Below are 22,062 nucleotides of genomic sequence, written 5' to 3' on the forward strand. Positions count from 1 at the left end.
AGCAGAGTTCGCTTGAAATTAAATAAAGCCCAAGGTTTCCATTAGAGTTTGAACCCAATTAAAGTTGCGAAAAGCCATTCGGTCGCTCGCAATATGAAAAACACTTGACATTAATTTTCAAATGACGAAACTCCTCGGAAAGTGTTTTAGGTTAATAGGAAAGTATTTCAGTGTAGGTAATAACTGCGGATGATAGAGATGGATGATTCTCAATCTTACTAATGTGCCGTAATATTTCTATGCGATAGCCGCGAAATTTCTCTCTCTCTCTCTCTTTTTTTTTTTCAACCTCGCTATGAACGCGAACCCGAAGATCCCCCGTGATGAATTACATTACTTTTCTTTTTCATCGTGAGAATGCTACGCATTCAAACGGATTTTCTCCTTTTGCTTTCTTCTCGCGCTGCAAAATCTTACTGAATACTCCCGTCTTCAGCATCCTACCAAGAAAGTAGCAGCAACGTGCGATCGAGCGTGACACGAGGTGTTGTTGCAACGCGCACGTTCGCGAATTAATACATTGACAGCGACGAAGAGTGAAAAGTTAGACAGGGAAAGAGAAAGAAAAAGAGAAATAGCAAAGAGACTAGATTGTATCGCGCGAAGTAGGAAGATATTTCGAGAACTCGTCGATCACGTCGCAAGTGACGTTTTTAATACTCGTACCATAAACGCACCTCGATAAGAATTTAACGTGTGAGACATATCGTATTTCAAGGCTACTACATTTTTTCCTCTTTTTATTTTTTTATTTTTTTTTTGTACTTGTGTATGTACGAACGATTAATTCTGCTTTCGTAGCGGCTGTTCCGCAATGCATTTAAAACAACTCGTGTCTCGAGGAAAGATTGTAGAAAAGTTACAGTAGTGACCGAAGGTCGGGTTTAATCAGCGAACGATATCAAGAGACTTCAATGAGGTATTATTGAGCAAGTCGTTAGATTTCTATGAAACAATAATCGTCGCGGTTTACTGATCGATAAATAGCGATCTAAATAAATATTTAACAGACTGACCGATAATCGGATAAAGATCAATATTGCAATAGCTATTTCCTTAGTGATATCAATGACGGAATCTTAAGAGATTGTCCAACTGACGAGGATCGTTGTAAAATATTGCACTTTTTATTTGTTTTAAATTAAGATAAATGAATATATATATATATATTTTTTTTTATCTGCAATAATGTACGCCAAATGTCCTAGATATTTTTAAATATTTATAGCTTCGTAGATTAAATATTTAATGCGCAATACTCTGCACCTTGTAAGTGACTGGTGCATGCATCGCGCAATATGGTTTACTCGGAGTATTAACGCATGTTCAGCGGGACTTTCTCTTATGGTCTAAACGAGAGGACAGTGCCATAAGCGGCATTCGGAACACATAGCTGTTCTCGAGGACAACCGTGAGGCATTGATTCCTGTCACCGCGAGCATTAATTTATACATATTTGTCCGTCTAGACTCTGCGTTTCCGGTTAGGTTTATCGGTGGAAAGAAATATAACTTCTTTATAAACACGTTTATCAAGCAGGAAAAAAGCAACTGTATGACGTACGGTTGTCACGTTGCTTCGTAGCGTCAGATGACCAACGGGCAGTCGTGACGAATCAAAAACCGGCTGTTTCTCAGCCTTCGTGTAATAGAAAGTAGAAAAGATTTTATAAGACTCTAAAAATATATTTAAAAGATTCCCGGAAAATAACATCGAAGTATCGGCCATTCCTTTCGTCGTTATAGGTACTTTAAAAAAATAAAATAAAATAAATAAAAGAATCATAAGTTTTATTTTTAGATAAAATTTTGTTTAAATTCTCAATTTCAAAAAACCGCATAGAAACGTACTGAAAGTCGTCATTAAGCTTGGCACCTGCATTTGGTGTTTAACTACGCGTACATTTCTCCAACCTGGATTATTATCTATCCGCTTCCGGTTTTATCAATAAAAAAAAAAAAAGACGAGGCGCGTATCGTGACAAGATAGTACGTTGTTGCAGATATGTTCGTATGTACCTACATATGTATGTCGCGGTTCGTGGCCGCGCACATCCATAACCGTGAAATTATAGTCAGACATATACTTATTTACTTTTATTTAAATAATATTAAATCGACTGAACTCGAGACGATCGGCGCTTACTTTCCCGTAAATAAATGATGGTGAAACGGCATGGGCTTCGTGCCCACGTTGGGTATTTAAATCGCATTAAGAAGTATGACGTATAGGCAGAAAAGTTTTAATTATTTTTATTCGGTCGTAAGTACAAGTTGTACATTAGTATTCGAGTCTTTTCCTCGTTTCGTTATAAAGCTGTACCGGCGAACGAAGTGGCCGCGACGTCTCAGGGACACAGTTTGTAGACTGAAGCCGTCCCTTCCCGCGTTTTATTGTGAGCATTCCGCAGCTTGGCGACGCGTGGCGTCGCCAATATGGGAACTGCTCCGCCTTGATATATTTTTCTGGTCCAGTCCGGCCGACGGTCAGTCGTGGTTCAAGAAGCCCGGAAATTAGTCTTATGAGAATCGTGAGTGCATGCCGTTCCCTCGAGAGGGAAAGAGAGAGAGAGAGAGAGAGAAAATCGAGATCCCACCGGCTTCCCTTGAGCATATGGGAAATGCGCTTCAAGCGCAAGATTAACGTACGAGTACGTACAAGTGCACTTCCGGTAGAATTCCCTTTCACCTCCGGAGAGTCTTTGACTCCGTGATTTTTAGTCACCTCATAGTTTTCTCTTGCATGTTGAACGCGCGTCGCTCGTACATTCTTACGCCATAATCATTATTATTATCGTTATCGTCTGGTTATAGAAAATGCGAATGCTTCAAAATTTTTTGTTGCAAATATACCTCGTTCAAGATAAGATTAGTTTCGTTCGAGCCGTAATTATATATCGCACTTGTTAGATTACATATCGACAGTGTAAGGGTACCGAATAAGGTTCGGCAACGTTAATGGACTTTTAATTAGTTTAATAAAATAGCGCTTGCTGTAGCTTTCTATTTATTCAGTAAATAACTCGATCTGCTGAGCTTACAGCATCAAATCTTAGGTTTACATTAATAAACTGTAAATAAAATCAAATGTAATTTTATATTATTCGACTAATTAGATTTAGATAAATTATTAATACCGTGTTTAAAAATAAAGTAGGAATAAAATTTTTTTTATCGATTTAGTGAACGTAAATATAAAAAAATATCTACCAGTAATATCTTTTACTTTACACGACAAATCAGACCTTCGATATTTCCGTCACACGCATCAAAATCGCTTTAATAACGGAGAATTTCAATGAGCGCAACAATGATGTCGCAACGCGGCATCATTGTAAGCTAATTTTTTATGACATTTTTAGAATAACAATGTAATATTATCGTGTAACAGTTAAAGTCACGTTTGCGGATCACAAAGTAGGTGTACGATAACAATCATTATTTCGTATCGGCAACATTAAAAAAAGAAAAAAAAAGAAAAAAAAAAACACAGAGAGCGGATAATTAACGTATATTTTATCTAAAATTGGAAGTCGTGCGTATCACGTATTCTTTTATACTGCGATATTTTATGAGTGGTTCCTCCTTAACTATCGCCGTGAAACCGGTATATGACTCGAGTCTTTAGAAAAACCACGTTTGAAATGTGCCTGGAAACGGCGGTTTTATAAAAATCTGGATTCTCGTTCTAACTACGCGTCTCTCGTTATCCATGCGCGCAGCATAGCTGCTTAATTTCCTACGTATAGCCATCGATGCCGTAAATATCAGTGCGCGTAAACGGGCCTTTGAATTTTTATATTTAGAAAAAGTGCCAACGCCACCGCGATATTTTTGGAAACCCTTTTAATAGGATTATTGTATGAAATGATGTAAGTAGAATGTGAATCGGGAGCTGCTTGATTGAACAACGCGCTAAATTATCGCCCACGCTTTAAAGCCGTACGTTTTATAATTTACGCAAGATGATCTCAGGTTCCATTGAACAATTTGCGAGTCAATGAATATCGTGACCGATGCCAAATTTGTAAATCTCATTAAAACCGGTTTGCACATATATATACGACGATATTCTGTACGCGATGGGAAAAAGAAAGGTGTATTTCAATGAAATTGCGATGACTAAACATCAATTTTTTGCCAATTTTATTGCCGGCTGATGCTTCGTCGATGATACGATCGGACGAGTCCGATTCTACGAAGTTTGAAAAAGATACGGGCAAAAACGCGACACGTCCACCGAAATTATGAAAAAAAAGAAAAGAAAAAAGTCGCGTCAATGTGTTCGCCTGCGGCTTTTACCTAGTCTTCCCCTTCGGATCGCACGACAAAAGTTTCCCCATATTCTTTATTAGGCTTTCAACAAACATTATTTTCGGTTGACATCGTCAATTATGAAAAAAAAAAAGAAATTAAAAAATAAAAATAAAATAAAATAAAGAGGAGAATTCGCGCGCAGTCTGGACAGGCACCAAATTGTCTGAGGACCGAGGCGAAAACATATGATTATCATTTTATTTCCTTCTTGTCTTTTTGCTGATGACAAATTTGGCAGACCGGTTCTTCGCGCTTCGTGGAAAAGTTGCCACCATCTAAGATACTTCGCTCTTGTTTGCCATCGAGACTGTCCCCTGCATTTCGTAGCGGAGCTATAGCTTATTTTTACACGCGGGGCGAGAGCATAGAAATTCTTCCCTTATCGCGTAAACTACTTGGCGGGCGAAGTTACAGGAATTTTAGAGAAACCGGCGAAAGACAATGTAAATCGAACGATATACGTGCGATTTATCGTTATATAAGTCACATAAGTCAATGTGTATTTCGTGGGCCGACAAAGCTTTCTCTTTAATGAAATAAATGGCTGCGCGTTTACATAAGAAATACCATGTATTTATGACATTTAGCAATTGTGCACAGTACGTTGCACGAGTATTCTAGGCACGTTTCAAAATAGTTTGTTTTATGTGTTTCACGTTCGTTTAGACACTTTAGACCTACCTCGATAATACGCTGGCTAATTTAATCATCGAGTGCGAATATTATTTTCGGTGATATCTAACGTCAGTCAAAAATAACAATTATCGCAACGAAAATTTTACAAGCGAGTCGTTTGCACAATTTGCACAAGGCCGACTTTGGCAAGAAATAAAAATCGGCGTCTCGTTACCTAATTTCGACACCGCTTAATTTAACTTTGAACCGAACTTCTCGCGCACCCATCGATCGACTTCTCTTACTTTTAAACTCAACGATGCAATTGCCCTTTGGCCCAATTAATTAGCCGATTGTTACCTCATCCTAAAAATAAAAACTAATGGCAATGCGCTGTTCGTGAATAATTCATTTGGTTCGCGATCGGCGATAAAATAATATCGATACGAGTGACACTTTCAAAATTGCTCATTTGAACTTCTTCTTTTCCTTTAATTCACCGCGATACAAAAATGGCCAAGTTTGCCTTGAACGGACGGAACTTGGACTATTTGGACGATCGATGATGGAGGGAGAGGCTGTATGTAAATCATAATTTTTTTACATCCATTTTAAATTTATCGACAAGCTTCGATGTATGCTCTTTCGAAATTAAACAGGAAATCTAACTAAACAGATTTTTATTAGCTAATGTACGGGTTATTCCAGATCTGTGCGCAAAACTTTTACGGGAGATGTGCAACCGGATAGGGGGAGAGAAAAAAAAATAATAATAAATGTTAAAAATTTTCAAGCATAATAAACGAGAATTACGCGCACTTGCGCAAAGTAGATATTATTCTCTCGGAATGCGGATGAAACTGTATCGAATACGCAATACGCCGTAAATGATTAATTACTTGAAAAATGTTCTCGCTAATGTTGGAAAGCACCGGTGTTATTATACGTGTAACCGTAACGAGGGGCGAGAATGTAATTCAATAACGAGATCGAGATTTAATAAACTCGCGATGATGCACGATAATGAATCGCCGATGCGCGCACGTAGGGTAATCAGCGTGTAATGAGCGCGATGAGACGTATAAATTGACTCACGTAACTGACGGCGCAATTGGAGCTCGAACTTCGGGAGAGAATCTTATCCGGGCTGGATTGACATGCAGACATGAAGACACTGTCGCGAACTGTCAGGCATTATTACTTATATACGCGTTCTTATATGGTTTTATATTTCGCGAAACACGTGATCTAAGCCATCATCCACTCCGCGCGCGGCAATAATATTCGAGGGATGGGTGACGACGAACTCCGGGGAGCGATATGGTATTTGTGGAAAGTGTGCACATTTGTTTTTCTATTTTTTTGTTCTTTTTTTTTCCCTCTTTCGTCCACGTGAACTGGTTCTACCCGTTTGCGCGCACAATAAAGCGACTTTATTTCTCTTTTCTCTGGCAAAGTCGATTGCTTTTAACCGCACAATAGGACATAAGTCGCCGATCGGCGGTAGTTTCCCCGACGTTCCACGAACTAATCAATAATATTCTAATTAGACGCTCGCGGTCATCCTTGCCTCACATCCTGTGTTAATGCGCTTGAAATTAATTACCGAGGTAAGATAAAAAGAAGAGCGTGAGAAGAAGGAAAAAAAAAGAAAAGAAAAAAAACTCGTCTCATAATCGAGAAATTATTTTGCCGTCTACTACTTTACATTTATCTTAATTAATCACGAGCTTGCTAAAATGCGCCATTACTATCGAGGATTCCGCCGAGATTGACTTTTGTCTTAATTGCGAGCCATTCGTCGCGATCGCAGAACGATAAATTCATCTTCTCTCTCCTCTTTTTTTTCTTCTTTTTTTTTTTACGGATTATACGAAAAATAATAATGATCGCGTCGCGAGTCTCTCTACCGGACTCCATTAACTCGCATAATATCGTCGTCTTAATTAATTAATTAATTAATTAATTCTTCCGCAATCTTCCTGGAATATTCCATGTTTTCTGCTTGCCACTTGTTACCCGCGGATCACTCTATTTTTTTTTTCCCGCGCCCGGCAGCTGCGCGAGCCGCGTTATTGTAACGCACGATGAACGACGTGGCGAAAGATAACGAGGTATACCGTAAGTTAATTTACGGTATATCTGCAATATAGCGCGTTTCTCGTCGCGATAATTATCTCGGCGCACCTCCTGTGCGATTAGTTTCCGCGAATGCATTAAAATAACGCGCCTGTCTATTAATCGCTTCTTGGACGGCCGATACGCCGCCGCCGCCGCCGCGTGTAACGAACGGGCGTAATTACTTTGTGCAAGAGGTAAGTGACCTTTCGGTAATCGGGCGGCTTTAGAGAAATTTCGATTGCGTAAGGGATGTCAACGGGGGAATCGTCACCTTTGCGGGGCGCGGGGGGGGACGGGGAGGAGCACAGGGCAGGCCGTAATCGCGCCTCGTGCGTTATGCAAGGTACGCAACGATGCAGAAGTCACTCATGCGGGACCCCTGTCTACGCAAGGACACTCTCGGGAACAGCGAGGCTTTCAGCCGGCGATGCGGCGCAACCGCGCGTCGTTTGTTGCAACGTTAAAGACCTCGACAATGAGGACAGATATGTATGTGAAGCAGAAATTAGTTCACGCGTTTACGCACGGAATTGACTCGGCGTTACGCTGCCCGCGTACGATTCTATCGCGTACTCTGAATAGCGCTCGTCACAATATAAGCGTAAACGCGATTGCAAGAGAACGCGCCGCGCGATCCCTTTGAAAAAACCAAGCGAGCGATTAAACGTTTTTTTTCTGATTTTTTTTTCTTTTTTTTCTTGCCGCCTGGCGTTCGCCAAGTCAACGCGGTTGTACGTTCGGATTTTGCCAATCTAAAATTACAATTGATAAATCCGTTAAAGGCCCTTGCTATTACGCGAACGCACAAGCTGCCCGTAAAACGTGACAAAAAAAAGATATACTTTACATCGTTGTGTAGCAATATCGAGCGTTAAAATCGCGAGCCATTGTGGGCCTTGAAATCTCACCGTCGCAAGATCGACGGCAAGTATACTTGCCGAGCTGAAGCCGCGCGATCGCGGAGTAAACGGGGAGCCTGGAACGATTGCGCCACGAGAATAAAACGCGAAAATTTCAAGCCGACCCCGATCCGTTTCGCATTATTTCCGCGGGGCGATTAAACGCGCGAGCGTTAAACGGTAATCGACCTCGGCGCTTTCGTTTAATCGTCATCGTGTCAATCGGATCGATTCTCGCCGGGTTCGCGATGCGGCGACCTTGACCCGTAATCGAACTAGACCGATCCTTAAAGTAGGTGAGCTAAGTATGTATGCATATTTCGCAACGCTGCTTCCAACACCAATTTCACTTCGACCGTGACTCGAGTCGGAAAGCGACGGTGCGCCGTTCTTTTCGTACCGGCCGAATGCGTGCCGCCTTTTCCAAACGCGGCGAAGCACCGAGTTTACACACACGTTCTCTCTCACCCGAGCGTGCACTTTTATGACTAATAACACCCGCATTCTGCGTCCGTTCCAGATACGTTTTCCAAGTTCGTTTGCGCTTTGGCTTTCAAAATTATCCGAGCAGTCTAATTTCTCTCGTTTCCTTATTTAATGACTCATTTATAAAAGCGGGTGTCGATTGATTTCTGCATTCGAGCCCCGTCATCTTTACCTGGAAAACGTATCCCGTCGCCTTTCGTACGGTAGCGTTAGGAAATCCGCCGACGGGAGGGAAAATTGCTGTCTTAGAACTGTCCTTCAGCTGCTGTAGGAAGAAATTAAATTTCGAAGCCGCGTCCTTTCTTTTCTTTACACAATTCCGGATGCCTGTTAATCAACGTAATACACAGCTTAGCGCTGCCGCGGATGACGAAACAGAAGCTATTGACGGTAACGGCCGCGGCTGTTTAATCTCTACAGTCAGCAGGTTACAATTAGGATGGTAGTGCGAAATACTCGATATGTACCTAACGCGTAATGAAATGTCGTTTTCAAACGTGCGGCAATGTCGACATTGAACGCTGCCGATGACACACACCGGGGTCTCCTCGTTGCGATTGTCAACAGCGATCTTTCAACATTCGTGCATGGAAATCGCAATAAAAATTAGCTAATGTTCCCGCATCATATTAAAGAAAGATAAAAGAAAAAATAAAAAAGGGAACTGACTTTTCCTCCATTGTTTTCATTAAAACTACTTTATGTAAAAGAATAAAAAAAGAAAAAGAAATTAATTATCGAAAAGTTATCTGGAATAAAAAGAGGTGAGATCTATAAACTCATGTCTTTCAGAATAACAATATTTAATAGTCCGATCGCCGATTTCGCCCGCACGAAATAAAAAAGAAAACGCGCGCGCGTATCAAATTATATAAAAGAAGGGTTGGCTATTTATATGCTTGCCACGGGGCATAGATAAAATTAAATGTCACCGTTTAAATTCTTACGTAAACTACAACTGCGAACTGGTTAATTGCATCACCTTTTTATATAAATATAAACGCACACGTTCGCAAAGGCGCGTATTTGCTTATCCGGCAGAAGACAACAGTCTCGAATGTCCGACGCGTGATTCGTTTGAATTTTCGTGTTTTTCCCATACACGGCCAGCGTAAATCCAAGTAGAAATCCGAGTGGGAGCAGTCAGCATTTGCATAAATAAATTTTAATTCCCTTACGGGCTTACTACGACGAATCGCCGATCGGCGAGCGGCAACGTAAAAGAAAAGAGAGGTTCACACTTGGCATCTGTCACTGTACAATATATATTTTTTTTTTTCTTGTCAATTTCCTGTAGAATAAATTGCGATGACTGTTACTACGTCTTCGCACCTAACGGCAAAGTATCTTTCTTTAACCGGTGCAGCGATTCTCAACCCTGACCTGTATTCGAACGCTAAGTATTCACTCGCGACTTGCGGCCCGAGACGGTATTCAACCGATGACGAAACGAATCTTGCATGCATCAAATGATGTACGCGTATTTTGTGCAACGTTCATCGAACGTGCAATCGGGGGAAAAAAATATTAAAAAAAAAAAAGAAAAAAAGAAATACTAAACAGGTAAAAAGATAAAGATGCTTAAAGTGATTAAAGTTAAAATAAAAAGTTTTATCAAGAAGTTAAAAGAACTGCCGGCGTGAAATGTAAAATAGATTTTCACCTTTCTTTTTTTAAGACTGAAGAAACAACGTATTTGAATTACGATCACTTAGCACGGTAATTTCTCGGCAGCGCTCAAATACGTGTTTGTAGGAATCTCTTTTCTTCTCTTGAGTGTAGCGTTATTTCACGAACTCTAAACGCGCCGACGAATTAAACAAAACGATGCTCAGGAAGGAAAGACCCGTGGTTTGTCGCCGTTGAATTGCGTCGAAGATCTAAGATCGATATCTTTTTCGGTGGTTCTCACAGAGCAAAGGCTTAAAAACTTGGTGCATAAGTCGCCTCGTGCGTGACACGCATGAAAAATTTGTCGAGCTAGCGAGAATAAATCTTTGTGGATCACATGGCGCATATCCGCCTTGAGAACGTAAAGGTCATTGGCCTAGAGTTACTAAACTTTCTGAAGAAATAAGTTTCTCTCTTAATAGAAAATAATTTTTTTAATTAATTTTAATACCTTTTCCGAAACCGTGATTGCTAATTTCGATCTGATTTTCAATTCTTTTCATTCTTTGTCTCTTTGTTAGTAAACATGTACGATAGAATAATAATCGTGTGCGCGCGATGAAATGAAAAGAACAACGCGAAATCATTTTTAGATATGTACGTGACTCGGGAGCGAAGCCCCGCCGCTTTGTACAGAACCGCGGTGCAGTCATTAAAGTTCCAATTGCAAGTGCTACCTCTAAGTGTAACTGACGCTATAACGGCGGAGTTATTAGTAGTAATGACAGACAAGACCGTACGTAAAAATAATAATCGCCGCAAGAATGTCCGTCGCTGCGCGAACGTTTTTCCTTGATTCAGGTGGATTTTAAATCCTTGCTTAAATCCAGGTCAAAGCTGTAACGCGCGCACATAAATAAATAGCACACGCATTCTTGCAAATAAAGATCATTAACCGTGCGATCGTGAGTTATGCGCCGAGCTGATGGCTCCATTACGGAGAAAAAAAAAAAAAAAAAAAAAAAAGAGAAGAAGAAAATTGCCATCCTACTAATTTCGGTTGCTACACACGACTGCAATCTTCTTTGATAAATCCTCCCCCCTTTCACCCCCCGAAGAGCTCTCGCTGAGTAGTTTCCATTGAGACGAATAGAACGTGTATAAGCGTGAATGTAACGGTACAGATGAATATAAATCAAACTTCTCAATGATTATTTCAATCTTAAATTCAGATTTGGTGCGAGAGAAAAGGAATTTTGTAGACGGCACGAATCCGGATTTATTAGTCCGCGTTATCATTAATAGTTCCCTACTTATCTGATTCGTTTAATTCAATGTAAGCTTTCTTGCGATCGCGTCGTATCGGTCGCGTTAATTTTTTTCACGCCCTTGCAATGTTAGCGGCACAATAACGTTACAGTCGTAAAGCGGCAAAAGTACGTGAAGTAAAGTTATCCGCGCAAAAACGCGCAACCCCTCTACGGGTCTTCGCGCTCGGTTGAACATAGACGGATATCCATGATGTCAGATCTATCTGAACTCGGTTAAAGTTAATACACCCAACGTATCTGAAATGTAGAAAATCGCTTGGCGGGATTGTTCCCTTCGCTATGTGTATAAGATAGCAATTCCCGGGAATTCCTCGCGATCGAGGACACGTTATACATAACCAAGGTGCAATGAATCAATCGTTTGTCGAGCACAAATTATAATTCGCACCTCGATACCGAGACAACAAATTAACACCCGCGCTCTAATGGGTCGTGATACTTGAACTATTTCCGATCGGTAACTATACATATTTGCATGCTAAGATATTCTCGAATAATAAAACTGTTAATAAGCTGCGACGGTCCTTGATTGTCGCAAATAGAATTTATTATTTAATAAATAGGAATAAGCGAAAAAAATAATTAAGATAAGTAAGAACCATTATAATAGAAATTTATTATAATATAAAAGAAAAAAAGTAAAGTAAAATAAAATAAAATTACGTATATGTTACATTCGACGTATAAATTCATGTAGAAAATAAGGAAACGAATCGCGCCTGCTTCTTAATTTAATCAATAAAACGTTCTTTTCTAAATTAAGTCTATTAAAGAATTAATTGTGCGTAAACGAAATAATGGCCGTTAAATTTGGAGCGCGCATTGATTGCACTAGCGATCGCAACCAACGTTTGTGCAAGTTGTGCAGCAACCGCGTCGACTCGATATCTTTCCGATACAAAAAGCAGAATAAATTTATGTAACATTGTTATTTAATGTTACACAACCATTCTCTTGGCTAAAAATTCTACTAGTTACACAACTTCCACAACGATAGCAGCCAATAGAATTCTTTTTCAGAATAATAAAATAAAAAGATTTCTTATTAAAAAAATAAATAAAAAAAAACATATAATCTCTCAATAACAGATAATTTACCGTTACACGATGACACGTTCAAGACTGATTCCACATATTTTAAGGCCTCCGATTATCTTAACTGTAAATTCAAATTAACATCTCAATATTCGCCGGCGGAGTAAAAATTTTGTGATTAGCTTGAAAAATGTAACATCCACGACATTTATGACTCGTTTACATATCTTTTTAATTTACGAATAGCTCGCTTTGTCGAAGGAATCACGAGATTCTATAAAGCGTAAAAACTTAATTAATTATTCATTCGATCGCGGTATTCTCGATAAGGATCGACGGCACGATTTTTGTACTTTAGACCTCTATTAATATAATCTGCGCACTTGTCGCTCGAAACATGTTTCGCCATGGAGATCCGCGGTCGAAAAGGCGCGTGTCAAGGTTACGCGCATTTTTCCGACGTCGAAATTTTTAAGGTGAACGTCGGACAGTTGATCGAGTACCTGCCGGAATTTGATATTTCAGTCGCGCGACTTATTCCCCCCCCCCGACTTTGACGATCGACGTTGAAACGTTTCAAAATTCGTTCGCCGCTGCGGCTTCGTCGCCCGCATTTGTCGCGCGTTGATAAGAAATATAATAAATTGCAATAAATTATTAATACATAAACCGCGATCGTTGCTAGCTCTTTGCTGCCCGTAGAAGTATCCGTTCCGCTTTTTTTTTTTTCTTTTTTTTTTCCTCGATTCCGCTCCTTACTCTGTCATCATCGCGGCGTGCTAATCGAACGTCGGCTTGTCGCGCGCCTTCTCGACGACTTGTCATCTTGTATAGACGGACAAACTATCCCGCGTTGCACGGCCGCGAGAATCTCGCGGAACGGGAGGGTAGGTAGGGGGAGGGAGGGAGGGAAAATGTATTCTGGGTGCGCCTGCCATTGTGCCGCCGTCACTAGGCTCTCGCATTTGATTACGAGAGACGATTCTCGAGAGTGTATGCGACGAGAGAACCGAGTCGGGGAACGAACGGACGGCTGCAGCAGGGCAATACCACGGAATGGAATGGAATGGAATGGAACGGAATAGCAGGAGCGTGTTACAAAATATCAGCTTTCACCGTATCGCCGCTACGATACCGGGACGCGGAGAGCGCGACTCCGCGCGTCTTGTCGTCGACGGCGTCGTCGCCCGCCGGCCGACGGCGCTCTCGTCTTCGTCATTATCCTTGACCCGGGGATGCTGCGGGCGGGATTATGTGCCAACTGATTCGTCAGTAAAACACACTTCTTACGCCGCGAACCTTTAGCTCTAAGTAGGTACTCCGAGGTACAATCCGCCTATATATTTAATAAATACGACCGTTAATAACAGGTAAAAAAAAAAAAAAGAAAAAAAAAAGGACGAAAAGTAAATTTAAGATAAATCCTTTTCTCGTTATGTTCTCTCGTTATATCGCGAATGGGGCAATGAGCCGCCGGGAAAGGAGATTTAGAGCGACCGCGCATAGATGCAATCGCAAGAGGTTTATAAACAACGATTGTAGAACTCGTCGTATAATAAGAGCGAGACTGTCAGGAATATCGATGGATATTTCGCAAAATAAACAGGCGCGCGCTGGGCTCTAGGGGGACGCCGCTTTCAACGTCAACGTCGGTTTATTGATAACCCCCGAGAAAAATCGGTATTCCACCGGGAGCATTCGTGCAAAATGTATGAGAGGCCACGCCGCGTTGCGCTGCCTCGCGAAAAGAATCGTATCGCGAATAAACATCTTTGGTGCAGGGATCGGACGGCTCGTTGCGTAAGAGAGAGAGAAGCAATGCTTCGTGCCGAGGTCGCGAAAGTATATCGCACGTTGAAGAGCCACGAGTCGCTCGTCCCAACGTCAAAGGATTCCCCCTTCGCGGCCGTAGATCTGTTAGACATCCGCGATCGCAAATCTCTAATTGCAGGTGAGCCCCGCCGCTCTTTCGAAGGCGGCCGTTCTCGCCACCTACGTTTTCACGTGGTGTTCCACGTGAGCGCCGTGTCTCAATGCTACGGCGATTGAAAGTAAATTCGCATTTTTATTGGCGGCAGGGCCGCTCGTAAACCCGACACTTCGCGCTGTTTCTCTAATCGCATCACGTTATTTCGCGCACTATAATTATTCGCGGCTGTCTTTTGTCCTGCGTCTCTCTGTGTGTCTTTCTCTTTCTTTTTTTCTTCTACAAGTACAGAGATGATAGCTCGATGATAGTGGCCACTCACAACCGCTTCTTTATATTCGCGTATCGTTTCACACCTCCCTCATTCTCGATTTTATGACGCGTCTTTATTAAGCATTCTGGTAAACAGGCGCAAAACACGGCGATAAAACGAGAAGAGTCTACTTGAAATTGACGACTTTAAGAGGTGGTTATCGTGATTTCGCGGCAACAAAAATTGAAAAAAAAAATAAAAGAGAAAAAAGTTCAAGCGTGACAGTACATATAAAAGTACATTATACCTCTTAATTGAGCGATGAAAGTTTATAATCCGCGTAAATTTTTCAAGACGAAAGCTCCTCGAGAGCGAGTTTCGCCTTTTTCATTCGCGAGGCTCATTAATCGACTTTGTTCGTTTGTACTTGTGACACGGCGAGTAAGCCGACACTGATTTTTGTATATGGGTCAATGCCCGTGAGTTCTCGAGTACGATTCGCGCCTATGGTTCTTTTTCTCTCTCTTTCACGGGACCGCGTCTCGACTCGAATGCGTACCGAGTCCCGCGACTCACAGTCTCGCGGGAAAGGACTTTCGACGTTTAAGAAATCGGCAATTCACTTTTGCAATCGCCGAGGGGGTACACGCTCGATCGTGGCGGACGCGCACAGCTGATTCAGCTGGCTGTGCTTTAAAGGCAGGCGAGTCTGTAGACCGTAATTTTCTGCGCACTGGCAGTGACGTGGTCAACCATCACCCGTGTCATCTCGTTACGATGACGAGTCTGCAATCAGGGTCTCGGGCTTTACTGAATCGTACCGTTCTTGCACGAAAGTTTCCAGGCGTAATACGCTAAACGACGACGACAGCGACGAACTGACCTTTGATCGTGAAAATTTCACGTAGGCTCTGGCGCGAGTCGCGATTTTTTATTTATAACGATCGGAAACGTTTGACGAATTTTCGAGACCGAAGTCGACGATGATAAGATTTGCGATGCTGCGGATGTTCAACCCTTTTCGAAGACACGGGCGCAACCGCGCGGGTATTGCGTAATGGAGAAACAGTGAGGCAACCGTGGCACTTAAAACGGCGATTTCAATTTGCGATATATCAAACGGGACACATAGCCTTTTGCATCATAAATGCAGTCCTCGTAATACCAATACGGCTTATATCGCGGCGTTACATGATAATTGGCATTTTCAAGGTTCCACGCATTATATTAGAATATTTATGATTGCGATTTATGATTTAATTTGTTTACAATGACAGTAATCGCGGAGGCTATCCTTATTCACGCTTGATGCGTCTAATCATTTAGTAATTAATACATACGATTAATAATACGAGTGCCATTCGAAGGTATGCGCAACCGGCGTTGCAAAAAGAAGATTCTCAACGTACTTTACGCACGTGGAATATTTCGCGCTTTGCGTTCAATATACATATATTATATAATATATAAACACGGAAAGAATCTGGATTATTGCCTCAAACAAAATTTAAAAAAAAAAAAAAAAAAAATTACGACGGCACGATCGTAACCTTTTCCTCGGGACTGAACTCGTTACTCAACGATGATTGTCAGAAATGTCCTTTACGTGCTCGAGGAATCGCCAGGCGGTAAAGCTTAAGAGATAACTGCCAACCCGGACGTAGCGTCCATACATCATATGTATCTTTATTATCATATCATCGGCGGGATCGCCTGCGCGATTTTTCCGTCACTTATGACGTCTCGGGAGACGTCGAGTGATCGACGATAACCGCGATTGCGAAACGGACTTAAAACATATCCCCGGTGGAAAGTTTCGCAATTCGATATATCCGTCTCGGGCGGAATCATTAACCGTTAACCCCTTCGTCGTTAGAATGATTGTTTTTGATAAATGAAAGCTCTCAGGTATTTCTAATTCTACATTTAGTTAGCCGTATCATTACCGTGCAAATAAGCCTCGCGATAATCGCGCGTTTATATATAACGCTTCTCAATATATATATTTTTTTTCTTTCTTTCTTTTTTTTAATTTTATTTTATTTTAGAACGGAATAAATTTACAGCAACTAGGAAATAATCGAGAGAGTAAGATTAAGCTCTCGAGAAATTATTTTACAGCCCGCTGATACGCTCGGTGATCAATTTACGTCGGAAAGACGAAGGCGCGATATAAAATTTCTGCTACCGAGAGTTAATGGAGACCGACGCAACACTTGCGGCGTCCTACTTCGTACGTGAACTATTCACCGCGAATACTTATCGAAACGTTGCTTTTCTCCCCGGCGTGAAAGTGCCCACCCTCCGCACCCTCCCCCCTTTACGATGGAATGGCTCGGGACTTTAAAACGAATGTATCGAAACTCTGATTTCATGAGTCCCGTTAATACAGCGAAAGACGATCGAGGAAACGGCGCGCCAAGCGGAAGGAAACTTCACGGCGCGTCGAATATTTCCGCGCAATTAGTAACAGCTTTGCCCACACGTGAAAGCGGCGGTAAATTAAATCAGCCGTTAGAGCAAAGAAACAGAAAGCAACCTCGGCCGTGCGGCGTCGCATATATCAGTCTATAATTGCACGGTGTTATGCAAAAGTGAGTTAACCCGCGCGGTTATGGCGAATTACTCTGAGTAAATCGAGTCGAAATCAAGTAGCGACGTGTGATTTTCTTTTCTTTTCTTTATTTCTCTTTTTTTTTTTTTTCTTTTCCTCTTTTTCTTTTTAATTCCCTTTCGAGTGGATATATTTCGTACATGATGAGACTGCGAGATGGAAATCGATCTGCGGAAAACGGATCTGTACGCGGCAAAGTTTTACGCTGCCTTTCCTTCTTCGAAGAAAGTTCGCGGTTTCGTTAATTTTCGCGCGTAATGACGTCCCATTCGTTGATTTCGTGTTCGAACGAAAGAGGAGATTGAACGAGAGGCTACTCGGCGACTAAAAGGAGTACTTTATTCCGTAGATTGCGTCGAGACCTTAACGGCGCGGCGAAACTCGTAAGGCGGACTGCGACAACGTCTAATCTAACCACCAGACGGTTATAAATAAAACGAAAAATCAGCGCGCGGCTATTTGAAAAGTATAATCGTTACGGACAAAAAGCCCGAGTGTTTCCTACTGGGATTACAGTTTTCCGCATTTACTTCGCGGCTGTATTTTAATCCCCCAGACGTTGACGAAGCGTACCTTTCCTCTCGCAAACGAGATCGAATTCTTTTGCTTCGTAGGCACCGATGCCTAATTGGAACCGATCGGCAATTCTCAGGTCAACGTCAGTAGAGACGGTATCAGCCATATAAGAGCGCACTTACGTTGTAACATTATACAACGTGTACGATCCGCGGTGGTTGCGGTTCGCGCGTACGAGCTCGTACGGTCGCAAATATTGAAAACGAAAGTTTTATTCCGCCCTGCTTTTACGCGCGCGTATGCTTTTCTCTTTTTGTATCCGCTCTCTCGCGCGGATTCGATCGTCGCCGATGTTAACCGCGGGCTCGAGGACAATGTCCGCGAACCTGAAAAAAAAATAGTAAAAAAAAAAAATGATATATCCTTTTAATGGAATCAATCAGATTAATCTTTCGACATTGGCTCGAGCGCGAAGTTACGAGACACGTTTGTAACGAACGAACGCTCGAGAGATCCGCTTCCTCCTGGAAAAAGAAATCAAGACCGCGTTTCGCACGCTCGTCCGGGAGGACGTTCCGTTTCGCGACCGCGGGAGACCCCGTCTGGTGAGAAGAAACGAGAGTGATTAGATCTCACTTTCGACGCTGTGCGTGCGCGACGAGTTCTCTCGAACGGGAACGTTGGGTGTACTCTTCTTCCCGAATCGTTCGAAGCGCGCGGATCTTTGATTAGTCGCGTGCTGCACGAAAACGGATCGGCGATGTTTCTTTCTTTCTTTCTTTTTTCTTTTTTTTTTCTATCGTGTGTATTAATTGGAAATCGAAATCAGAATTTTCATCGATCAAACGATCGATTAAATAATTAGATGAACAAGAGCGATAATGTGAAACTTGTACACGCCGTATGCTACGCTGCGCGAATAATATTACTTGAAAGTAAATAGCAAGCTTACGCTTTTCGAATAAACGTAGAACTGAATAAGAGCGGAGGCGATTAATGACATTCCTCGCTGCATTTTTCACCGACGTAAGTTTCGCAACGTCTCCGGGAATGCTATCTATTAGCTCCTAAAAGCTCATATAATCTCATGTGACTTTTAATTAAGCGTTTTTTTCTTTTTTTTTTTTTTTTTTTTTTTTTTCGGAGAATCCGCGCGACATTACGCAAACGTGTGCCAGATAAACTAGACAGAGTATTCCCTATAGACCGTCTCTCTCGACTTATTTGGGTATCACATATGGAAATTGCACGCGACAGTTATAAGACAGAATTCGAGACTTTTAATTTCATGTAAACAGAATTACTCTTTTTTGTTTGTAGAATTTGTAGAAAAAAATTAATCGTGATCCACGCGGTAAAAAAAGGAAAAAAAAAACCAACTCGCAGACTGCTTTACATTTTACTTCAATTAAAATTGTTGGCCACTAAATTAAGAAACTTGAGAAAGAGTGTTACAAAATACTCTCGAATTTAAAAAGAAAAAGAAAAAAAAAAGAAAAGGATTGCACTAATTTATCACCGTAGGCACAACTTGCGAGATCGCTGTAAATGTATAATACGAGATTTACAATAACTGTCGCAACCTCGATTTTTGCGAAATGTCGTTTTTGGTGCAAGACGATTTGGAAACAAAACGGTCCCCAATCGTGCCGCGAATTCGTACCGCCGCGTTGTTTTGCGACGTGCCGAATCGTTACGCGGGTACATGTGGCGAAATGAAGGAGCACTTACGTCATTTATGGTCGGTAAGAGTGGAGCTACGTCGATCGGATGCGCGATCTGTCGCGGTCTTCATGTTTCCATCGCTGCGGTCGGCGAGATCTTCAGCATGACGAGTAGAGTAGGGTAAATAAGTGGTCGTCTGTGGTGTAAACTGCCCCTCGTCGCACGATGCACAATGCGCGCCGATCGGCGCCCGCGATAAGGTACCGAGGGTGGCTCAAGATACGACGGATCACGGCGTCACGTGCCTTCTCGATCCGCGCGCGTTTCCGGCAGCCGTTTTCTCGCTTCCGCGCGATTCCGTATGCATCAATTCTCCGTATGATCACTGTACACCAGCACACAAAAATTAGGAAAGCAACGGTGAAAATAGAGAAAGGAATATCTTCGTAAACGAAAAACCGCGGGACGTCACAAACGTTGACTATTGCAAATTTTAATTTGCCGCACCTTTCACTTGGGGCGGGAAAAAGAAAAGAAAAAAAAGAAAAAAAAAAAAAAGAGGATGGAATTAGAGTATGACTGATTTATTAGGCAACTTTGCTCGAGGCTTCCTCTGACGAAAAGATGAAAGAAAGTAAGCGGAATTGTGAAATAGGAATATGTATAAAGAGTATAGAGAAGTAGGATATATGATGAGGAGTGAATATCGAGATCATAGGTGTTTAGTTTGTCGAAGACACCCCGATATCAAAATGTAAAGAATCGATGAAAATTCGTCCTTTTTATTCCGCGTCTGTCCACCGGTCGAACGACCTGGGAGCGGAGAGACGCGTACGGAACTCGATTAAGCGAGGTGGGAAAGAGAAGAAAGAAAGAAAAAAAAAAAAAGAAAAAAAAACCGGAAAGAAGGAAAGAAGAGGAACGGTCGTTTAAAAAAAAACTCGTCCTCCCGGTTACGCAAAACCGCGGCGCAGCCAGAAATAAGAGTCGCGCGCCTTTTACGACGAAAAGTCAGCGGGGAAGAATATAAGCGCTTATTTCGTGCCGTTCGCGTTTCGCTCTCGGGCGCATGCGTTGCTTCGCGTTGCATTAATCGGCTCGGAAGTTTAACCACGTAAATCGCAAAAAGGTTACAGACATCTTTATAATTTTCTCAATTAAAAAACGGCAATTTAACTTACTCGTGGATTTAGGACGTTAATGAATATAATTTCCCCGCTTTGCTCCGCGCACTTTTCGCGGGTAATTTTCGAAATTGTCGGGGCGAGTTTTGCCACGTGAAATTGACCAGCTTTGTTTCTTCACTTCGACTTGCGCGCGGAAAGTATACACGCGCCGCCTGTGTAATTTTCTTCATTGAAATGGCAATTTAATTTATTCGCCGTTTTATCGACGTTAATGAACGTCATTTTCTCGCGACGGCATAATTAAGTTACGTTTCGGTAATCGCCGGGCCTGCGAGTTTTACAACGTGAGGTTTGACGAAATCGAAGTTGAGAAAGGATCGAGCATTCCATCCGTGGTTCAAAGACGAATAGTCTGTCACGTCGTCGCGAAAATGTAGAACACGTTTGCTTTTCCACACACGTGAGTTACCCGTTGATACACGCGAAGCACATACTTGACTCTCATCGCGCGACGCGAGGCGCGCGCGGCTCTCGAATTTCGGGACGCCACCCGCGCGAAACTTTCTCCCTTCGGATACAGATCGATTTCATTACGCTGGACAACGGAAGTCCGTTCTTCTTCTAGCGTCGAAGAGACGTCCAAATTTAATCTCCAACTTAACGAAATCACGCCTGCTGTTCCCGTATGCGCGATCTCGTCACTCGGGTGGGAATCGAAGGGAATAGGACGTGACGAAAATGAGCCTCGGGACAAAGCGCGAAACACGAGGCGCGGTATTTGAACTTACCGTAACCCGCGCCAATTTCCTCGATCTCTAAATCCGTAAAGTGTAATCGTATCTCGTATCTCGCACGGTCACTCGACGGGGAATTTCGGGTTACACGCGGTCGCGGTGCGGACGACGGACATATCCTCCTCTCCCGATTACACCCCGCCGCCAGACTGACGCGAAGATATGACGGTGGACGGCGCGTGGCGGTGAACGATGGCGGTGGTGGCGATTCGAAAACCCCCTCACGCGAAAGAGGAAAACGCGGCTAGGGGGAAGGGAGAGACGCGGATCAGATCGGCCGAACGGATGGTGCTCAGGCACGCGCGCCGGCACGGATTCGAAATTTAATGCGAGTGCGCGAACGGACTCGGTGTAACTGCGACACACACCGCGCCGACGGCGGCGGCCGTCGGCGGTCGCCGGTCGGCGGGTGGCGGGTGGCGAGAGTCGACGCGGGAAGTGGGGAAGTCTCGGGGCCCGTCCGAGGGACCCCGCGTGCTCCCGGCGCTCATCGACGCTCGAATACGCGGCCTTTTACGTGACCGGATGTTCAGAAGCAGCCGAATTCGATGATTTCGTTTCATTTTTTTATCAATGCCGACGAGGCCAGCGAAAGACAAATTCACTTTCCTCCACTTCGCGAGCAGCGTGCGAATCGCCTCGGTACCACTCGCGGTTCGGACTTCGCCGGTGTCGAAACTATTTTATATTTATAATTTTTTTTTTTCCACGCGTGACGCGATACGCGATCTGGACGTTTAAAATGGTACAAA

At 42.6% G+C, this 22,062-nt stretch overlaps 1 protein-coding gene across 3 annotated transcripts in view; it reads right to left on the minus strand.

Moving 5' to 3' along the window:
• The window catches only part of Sona (sol narae), a 41,874-nt gene extending 20,213 nt beyond the window's left edge, over positions 1–21,661 (minus strand). For all 3 annotated transcript variants that reach the window (XM_070657359.1, XM_070657357.1, XM_070657358.1), the window contains exons 1-2: positions 21,305–21,661; positions 19,456–19,774 (exon numbers count right to left, since the gene is read on the minus strand). The gene's annotated coding sequence lies outside the window, so the exon portion shown is untranslated. The remainder of the gene's footprint in view (positions 1–19,455; positions 19,775–21,304) is intronic.
• Positions 21,662–22,062: the final 401 nt, after the last annotated feature.

Source organism: Cardiocondyla obscurior, linkage group LG05 (assembly GCF_019399895.1).
Source record: "Cardiocondyla obscurior isolate alpha-2009 linkage group LG05, Cobs3.1, whole genome shotgun sequence".
Lineage (NCBI taxonomy): Eukaryota > Metazoa > Arthropoda > Insecta > Hymenoptera > Formicidae > Cardiocondyla > Cardiocondyla obscurior.